The sequence below is a fragment of the Camellia sinensis genome, chromosome 8 (genome assembly GCF_055761805.1).
Source record: "Camellia sinensis isolate YWXY chromosome 8, ASM5576180v1, whole genome shotgun sequence".
Lineage (NCBI taxonomy): Eukaryota > Viridiplantae > Streptophyta > Magnoliopsida > Ericales > Theaceae > Camellia > Camellia sinensis.
Genome location: NC_138968.1, coordinates 24,353,932 through 24,363,754, shown reverse-complemented (window position 1 = coordinate 24,363,754; position 9,823 = coordinate 24,353,932).

Genomic DNA, 9,823 nt, shown 5'->3' with positions numbered 1-9,823 from the left:
CTCTACTGCAATGACGCACAAGTCGAGGTATGCTGCCCTCTCAGAGGCTGACTTGGTCTTCTCTTCCTCCAACTCCTTCTCCAAACCCGCATTCTCCTCTATCGCCTTGGCCCGCTCGTCCGCCAACGTCCTCTCCAGCTCAGCAACTTTCAGATCTAACTCTTCTTTCTCTTTGATTGACTGAGCTCGAAGATCTTCGTTGCTAGACATGGCCTTCTCTCACCGTTCGTTGGCGACGGTGTAGGCTGCCTGGGCCTCTTCAAGCTTTTTTTGCTCGTTCTGCAATTGGAACTCGAGCGACACCACCTTGCGACGTTCCGCCTCCAGCTCCAACTTGATCACGAGCAGTTTGGCGTTGGCTCGATCGGCTGAGTACCCCTACACCATCGCCAACACTTGCATTTTCTTGGCCTTCTGGGCCTCTTCCAACCCCCTCGCACACACACTTCGTGCGGTCTGCCTCCATCCAGCGGTTTCTTTCCTCAAACTCTCAAGTTGGGCCTTCGCCTCCTCCAACTTTGCCTTCAGAGGTTTCACTTCGCTTTTTACAGCCGTCGCCTTTCTCAGCAGAGCCCCTGCTAAGGTGGTCGCCTCCATTTGGGCAGAGCGTAGCCCCCTTAGCAGCTTAGCCTCATTGAACTTGGCCACCGAGTGCACGGCTGCTTTGTCCACTACCCCCAAAAGGCGATCCGCAGCTGTCCTGGCTGGGCCTTCTTCTTCCTCCAGTCGCCCAGACACTGCGCGAGCATGGTAGATGGCAGTCGTTAGCCTGACCCCCTCTCCTTGGGACGCAGGACCCCCCTTAGGCTGCCGCTCCACCCCTTCTTCAGGACCAGCTGACCCACTTTCTACTTGCATCTTGGGCATGGCACTCATGTGCTCTTCTTCCTCTTGGTCCCCCTGACCTTTGTCCTCCTGCACCTCTGGGACAACCACCCTTTCTAGGGTAGCCCCCACTCTCTTCTCCCCTGCCTTCTCCGCCATAAGAATGTCCTCCCCACCGACCCTCGCCTTCTTCGATCCAGGTGCATCTGTAGCCCCCTCAGGGGCACCCCTCATCTTCTTTTTCTTCAAAGCCTCCCCATCCTTATTTGCCCTTTCCTTTACTGAATCAACTGGGGGTGATCGTGGCTCAAAACTGCCCAAATCCTTTTCCCCCAACGACTTGGGGCGCGGTTAGATTCGCTCCCTAGCGATTGGCTTTGGAGCAGGCCCCAGTTGGGTCTCCTTGTATTTGTTCGCTCGGGCGAGCAACCTTCTTTCCTTCTCCTCCTCCTCCGCCTTTCGTTGCCTCTCTAACTCCTCTCTTGCCGGATCCTCTTCCAACGGTTGGGGCCCCAAGTTCAGGGCAAACAACTTTGAAGGCAGGACCAGCTCGTCTCACCTCACCTCCTTCTTTTTCCTCAATTCCCTCACCCTCTTCACATGGTCCTCCGCCGCCTTGTCCAACTTGGGCTTGACCGACTTGGTGGGCACCTTCCACATCGTGCAAACCCCAACTCCATCATTCGCCGTCACGAAGAACCATCTCGGCCTCCACCCCTTCACTGAAGATAGAAGACCCGCCACCAACCCTCGCCCTGCCACTGCTTATAGAGTCACCCAGGTCTCCTGTTGACTGGAGGCCTTGTAGCAGGAGAAGAACTCGTCTACTGACATTGCTGTCCCCCGGTCGCCTCTAGCCAGGCACTCGCGCACGCCATTACTATCTTCCAAGCGTTCAGCATCAGTTGCCCTGGCGCCGCCCCTAACTTATTTAACACCTCCACCATTACTTGGGGGAGAGGTAGCCTCAAACCCCTCGCAGCGCTTCCTCGTACAAACTGAACTCGCCCGGCCGCACATCCGATGCCCTTTCCCTGGATTCGGGTAGTCTTAGCCCTATCTCCGAGGGAATTTGATACTTCTTCCTTATTCCCTCCAGCCCCTCCATTTTCAGCACGGATCTGTCTGGTTTGGTGTGCCAATGCTCCGGCTCCACCTGACTAATCGATCTTGCGGTGGAAATTATTGTCCTGGGGCGAGCCCGCACAGCCTGACTCGCTTCTTTCCCCTCCCTATGCTCCGTACGGTATTGTTCTGCCAAATCTACTGCATCATCGTCACCCAATGGATCAACCCTTGCTTCCTCTTGGGCCATCTCTCTCGTGTGTTTGTGAATAGCTTTGGATGCGGGCACAAGAAAATTCACAAAGTGTTGCAGCGGTGTATCGCTAGCAACGAAGGAGTTTACACTTGGAATGTTTTGATTTTTTGCAAAAATGTAGGTAAAGCGAATAATACCAAAGGCCCAAGGCTTGCCTGTATCCTAAGGGTCACAATTAAATTTCGCCAGTTTGAAAATTTTCAAAAATTTGCTAAAACTGTCTTTTCAACACCCTATAATGACCTATCGTTTCACTTTTGGCCCAACGCCTAACCTTCCCCACTACGAGATTCTGCCACGTTTACGATCACGATCCACTGCCCATTTCCCCTTCCCTGTTTATTCCACTTCACTTCAACACGTGCTCCGCCGCCTCTCGAGCCCCGCGCCACACCATCTACTTTTCGCAGTCGGCCCTCCTCATGGTCGGTCACCCTTCGCGGCTGGCCCTCTTCACGGTCGGTCCCTCTACTCGGCCACCCTTTATGCTCGCCTCTCCTCAGGGTTGGCCCCACCACTCGGTCACCTTCGCTGTCGGCCCTCCTCATAGTCGGTTACCCTTCGCGGTTGGCCCTCCTCATGGTCGGTCACCCCTCTCGGTCGGCCTTCATCCAGACGGTCTCTCACAATACTCATTTTCTTCATTATTCCCTTCGTTGGACTAAAGCTGTACTTTGGAATGGGGGACTACTGACATGGGTAAGCCTATAAAGATTATAGCCTACCATTTAAGGCCCAATACATAACTCAAATGCTAAAGCCCAGCACTGCTGAAGCCCCATGTAACAACGAGAAACAATGACATCAAGACACGTGGCAAGAGAAGGGCAAGCCACATCAGCAGACAAAGATCTGCAAAGTTATTGCCACGGCACATCGCCATTAATGAGGCCTCTTATAGCATTTATTGCGATAACCCCTCTCCGTCGGGACAGAACGCCTTCACCATGAACAAGGTAAGCTAGAGCATAGACTTTCGGCCAAGGTGACAGGTCGGAAGGGACAACAGTAATGATTAGCAAAGGATATAAGCAGACGTGGAAGACAAGAAGAATGTTAAGCTTTTCTATCTCTAATTTATCTACACATTCCACTTCTCTTTCTAACTTGCTCGTCGGAGGGTTCCCTGGGGGACTCCCCGTTCCCCGTTGAACTCTTGTGCAAGTTCTCTGGTGGGCTTGGTCATTCGGACATAGGCTTGAGGAGCGTGGATTAGTCCGACCCGTTCCACTTGGAACGAACTGTATCATTAAGTACCAATACCAAAAAAAAAAAAAAAAAAATACACTCAAAGAACACCTTCAAAACTCAAAATAGCAAAGAAGTAATTATTAGTACCAATCCACTAGCTGCAAAAAAAAAAAAAAAAATTATATATATATATATATTTTCCTGCTCAAGCAAGAAATAGATATTTTATCACCCATTGATCATTCATGGAACCTGGGATTGCTGTTGTGACTTAGTCACAACAACAATCTGCTGTGCTTCATGGAGGATTTTTTCGAGTCTTTCTTGATAATCTGAACCGTTCATATTGTAAGGTTTGTTAAATAAATCATCCATGCAAAAAATCAAATTGATTGGAACTCTATAACTTTATAATAAGAGTACATTTGTTTTTTAAAAAATAAATGGTGAACATTATCTTGATAATTTTTGTAAAACAATTTGAATCTGATCATAGGGTTACGGATTTCTGATTAACTTGATTTTTTGTACAGATGATATACTCGACGAACCCTACGATAGCAACAGTTCGGATTATCGAAAAAGACTTGGAGAAAGCTCCCACAGACTCACAGCAGATCGTTGCTGTGACTTAGTCATAGCAGCAGCCCCACGTCCTTGATCATGTGTGCTATAAAACAAAGAGGAAAATCTAGTCCAGATGGTGAATTGGAAGTAAGCCACTGCCAAAATTATTTGTACAAAAACATTAAGAGAAAAGTTTGTATACCGTTTTGTAGAACTTTTTGTGTGTGGATATTTATGATTAATTCTTTGTTTGGAAACAATTATTAATAAAGAGAAATAATATAAAAAAAAATAGATAATATATAGCAATCCTCAAATATTAAATAATGTACAGAAGAAAAAAATTTAGAAATGGTGTAATTAAGTCCATTAGGAAATACATCCATCATCGTCAACCTCATCAACAAATTAGACTCCACAACTCACTTTCGATCTTGCTTCCTCCTTTGCCCCTCTCTCAACGATAGATGTTAGATTGTTGAAAAGAATCACCTTGTTTGGCTTCTAAATTTTGAATCCACTTTTCGAGTTTTTTTATTTTTTCATGTTTTTTTTAATTAATTTTTTTTAATATTTGAAGCAAAATTTTTAATTTTTAAATATATCTAACATAAATACACCTAAAAATGATTATTGGGTATAAGTAATATTTCAAGTTGTAAATTTGTTATTTTATCTTTGGTCATGGAATTATTACATAATGGGTAATTATTTAGTAATTCCGAAGTATAGACATACTGTATTTTATTGTATTGTTGATTGGTGGAGAATGTGGGTACGTGGGGTATTGTGTTGGGCGATTAAAGACCATGATGAGGCAAAATAAATTATCATTGATTAAGAATACGAACACGTGATACTCTGGAAATAGTTTATAATTTCCCTTAGAGGATATTATAAATATCATGAAATTATTTGGTTAGGTGGGATAAAAAATGTGATTAGATTTAAAGGATTATCTTTTGCTGTTAAATGATAGAGAGGAAAGATAATTCAACGAGAATAATACTTATCCCATGGGAGGTGGGACGGGATAGTCCCCTATTGAGAATTAATAGTTTGATCTAGCCCAACAAACAATGGATTACGAGCAATTCGATGACGTATTTTTAACCATGAACCTTACGACATGACAAGTTAAATCTCTCGTAACACATACGCTACGTTTATTTGTTGGAAAAAGAATATTTTAAAGAAGATTCTCTCTAATACTTTCTTCATTCAACCATCATCGAGTTGGTGGATCCCATATAATTGAGTGTATGACCAATCAAAAATGAACACTTGTTAGACCACATCATCGTTAGAAATTTCTGATGGCTCAAACATTTTCCTTCATTTTATGTGGAGTTGAACGTTTTATTTCAATGTCTACCTATCATTTACATTAATTTCAGTTATTTTAACTTTATTTAAAATTATGTCAATGTAATTATGTTAAAGTTATAAGATTTATTGTATTTTTACCAAACCTTGGGAGATGTTAGTGTAATTTACCCTTGCTTTTAAATAATAGAATTCACTATATCTTATGTATATAGTCTTGTTGTTGTGGACATGGTGTCACTGCTGTGCGTGAAGTACATCGGTGACTATTGTGCAGCTCGTATAAATCTGAATTGTTTAAATTTTAGGAAACATTAAGAAGAATATACTTGTAAAAAATTAAATTAATCGAATATTGATAACCCTTTTCATCAAAGCACATCTATATATAAAAAAATGAATATGTATGTATCAAACTGAATATGAATATAATTTGATGAACGAGTTATCGATATTCGATCAACTTAATTTTTTACAAGTATATTATTCTCAATATTTTCTAAATTTGAACGATTTGAATCATCAAAATAGAACTCGAAATGGGTCCCATAAATTGTACCCAAAAAAAAATGTGTAGAGAAAAGAAGAAGAAGAAGAAGAAGAAGAAGAAGAAACAGGTTTGGATTCTTTTAAGTAGGTCATTTCAATTTGAAAGAGCGTTTGGATTTTTTGAGTCTATTTTGGTGCTGACCTCAGTAATCTAAATAGTTCACTTTTTAATATTCGTTGAGTAAAATATTCATGCAAAAATTAAAATGATCAAATATCGATAACTATATATTTAAATCACATTTATACTACAAAAATAGATGGATACTCTTAAAATTATAATTGTCATTTATTTTTTTTAAATAAATATGATTCAACCACATAGTCATCGATACCCAATCATCAAGCCTAACAACGAGGCCAATAATTTCATTACATTGTACTCCTCTCCAACTACAACAATCTTGGCTATGCCAAGAATGGACCTAGGGGGGGAGACAAGGGCCATCGCGCCCCTCCCCCATTTTAAAACACTCCCTTATTATACTACTATTTCTATTATTTATTTTAAAATTCTACAAATTCGTTTCCTTAGGTTTTTTAAAAATAAGTGGCCATTCTTTATATCTATGAAACACAAGGGTCAAAACAATAAGCTTGATACTTCTAAACATAATTGGGTTTCAAAATTTGTCAACAATTTATGAGTTGTATTTAACATTGCTTAAGGTTTTAGTGCTGATTTTATCATAAATGCATTTAATGACAAAAAAGAGTGTCGAGGATAATTCAAAATGTCTTATATTATTTTACAATTACTATTTTTTGTAGCTCAATATGGATACAAGAAAATATGCTTATTTATATATATTTTTTCATTTTATTTTTTACTTTTTATGTTGATACAAATTAATATTATGCTTTATACTTTTATTTTAAAATTTTTGTTAGTATAGATGTTTGCCCCTTAAGTTAGAATCGCGCGTCCGTCCCTGACCAAGATAATAGCCGACCTGTAGAGTTTGTGAAACCATCTTTGAACTTTAGAAGAGCTTGCCTCTCTTCTTCTATGCAACCAATGGTTGAAGCATTGCACAATGTTATTTCATTGAAAAAGCAAAACAGCTAAAAGGAGTCCAATAGTGGAGAATTTCCTCATATTGAACTTCAGTGTTCTCAAAGGCACACAAGACAATGTAACAGGAAATAGGATCAAACAGGATGGTGGATCTTATCGCAATATCATCTACTCCATTGAGGATATGCATGTTCGAGTTGCAACATAAAAGGGGCAAAATTAAGACCGTATTTCTGTTCTTTGGTCCTTACGTCATCTTAATCTTTGTAGTTTTAATTGACTTAATTTTGATTATAAATTTATGATTTTGTCTGAGTTGGTTCAATTGATTATAACGCATAACAAATTTTTTATTTTATTTTATATTTTTTTATAAAAAAAAATACACATGTAAGTAACATGTGTCATTTTTTTAAAGGTAAAAATTATAAACTCATTTAATTTAGTGAGCTAATTTCAAACAATCAATTATCATTTTCTGTCAAAAACACTCACAATATTATCAATTAGACCAAATTCATACAAAATTTAAAATTAAGAGTCAAAATTAAGTTAATTGAAAATGTAAAACCAAAATGATACAAAATAATAAAATGTATGGACCACTAGTGTAATTTGTTCTATAAAAATGGTTGAATAATTTTAGTTATCCAGATAATTTAATCAAAATTTATTCTAGAAAGTAGAGTTTGGAGAATAAATTTAAAATTGGTATTTAGGCCTCGTTTGGCAAGAGGCTATTTTAGCCAATTAGCCAAAAAGTTACTAAATTAGCCAAAAAGCCAACAACCCATACCAAAAAGTCAAAAATTCTCTTTTCTCTCTACTTTTTGCACATCTTTTCGTAATTAGCCAAAAAGTCATCCCAAACATACAAGTTTTTTTTACCTACCTTTTTAGCCAAATAGCCAAAAAGTTACTAAATTAGCCTGTTCCCAAACGAGGCCTTAATCCTTCATAATGAAAATGAATCTGTCCATACATTTTAATTTCAGATAAATTTTTAAATAATTTTTTTTGAATATGTGGAAAAGTTAAAGATATTTTTAGATTAAATTATCAATAGTTGTTAATAATTGAATTTAATTTCATCAAGTTCAATTGAAAATAAATCTTAGTAAAATAGTTATTAAAAATAATTTTTATGACAATTTTTTACATGCAGCTAAAAATTGATAATAAGTAACTTTGTTTGGTCACAAATTTTATAATTATCGCTAAAATTTATAATTAGTGACATTTTTCTATGACGAATTTTTTAAATTGTCACTGAAAATTAAGAATTAGTGACTTTTTGTGATGAGTTTTTTTAAACTGTCGCTAAAAAAAATATAATTTGTCATATTTTTTACGATAATTTTTATGCTATCATTAAAAATTGACAATTAATAATATTTTTTAATAAAATTTAATAAAAAATATCATTAATTATTATAAAATCTATTAAATAATAAATTCACACCTTAAGAGACGCAAGTCAAAAATGACAATTTTTTCCACAAGGACAACCACCACCGACATGAAAGGTGCTGCCAATAATTCTCATGACTTTAAGCCACAGGTCAAGTCAAGTCAACTAATGCATCCATAAACATCAACCTCATCAACTTACAGATCTTTATAGTGAGGACCTACTAAAGCCAGCTAGGTCTGTAAATTAGAAAAAATTATCAGAAAATTAATCATAATTTTCTATCAAAAGTCAAGATTTATTCAAATTATAGATCCATAAAAATTTCTTTAATTATACATTATTAATCTAATAGTTAATGGTTATTTAAAATGTGTTATATAAATGTACTTTTTATCTTTTTATTAAAAAAATAAGTATTTTTAGAATAATTTTTTAATGAAAATGTGTGTTATAAAATATTACAAAAAGAACCGAAATTATCGTTCTACCCTTGTTTTTTCACCGCCGACACATGTTTCAGTAGTTGAAAATACCGTGCAGTTCAATTTGGGGTTCGTTTGGTTTGTATTTTTGAAAGAATTTTGAGAAATTTTCTCTACAAATAAGTTTTTAAAAGTAATCAAACCAAACAAATTTTTCCAAAAAAATTTCTCAAAACTTGTAAACCAAACAAGTTTTCCAAACAAATCTCTCTCTCACACACATCAAATCAATCACTTTTTCCAAAATTCTCTCTCAAAATAATTTTCCAAAATATCTTTTGAAAAAAATCAAACCAAACAACTTTTCATACTTTTTATTTCTAAAACACATCTCTCAAACACAAACCAAACATACCCTTATTTTTTTTTAAAAAAAAATTCAGCATATGCTTCCGTTGTTCACATTGTGCTACGGAGCTCAGCCAGGGAGATGAGATGCCATCTGTCATAACAATGTTGGAAATCAAAGGTCAATTGCATGCGATGGCAAAAGTAAGGGCAAAATTGTCTTTTCACGTTGTTGGGCTTCCCGTACACACTTCCCGCCCAAAATGTCAAATAGTAGGTATTTTTTTTTGACTTTTTTAATAATTTTTTATACTACTATAGATGATGCCAAACATCCTCTTAGAATGAAAACAAAACTAAAGATAATTTTCTTCAAGACTGCGAGCATCAGATCAGAAAGTGCATGCTAATTAATTGGGGTGTATTTTGAGAAATAGGTTAAAAATTAAATTTTTTATTTTTAAAAAAAAATGTGTAAAAAAATAAAAATTAATATGACAAACAAAAATTAAAAAATTAATTTATAACCCAATTGTCAAAATCGAAAATTATTAGAGAGAATCTAGTCTTCTTTGATGAGAACCATCTATTAAAAGATGAATTAATTACACCAAAATCTTCAATTATTAGTAAATATTATTTGACCCCTTCATTTATGAATTCGTATATATTGATTTTCTCAATTATAAAAATCGAATAAATATATTTCTTTTGAAATTGGTTTGAAAATGATGAAAGTGATATATTTTTATAATTAAAAAAGTCAAATGTATAAATTTTTAAATAAAGAAATCAAAGTGATATTCGCTAAAAGAGGGTGTTGATGTAATTAACCCTTAAAA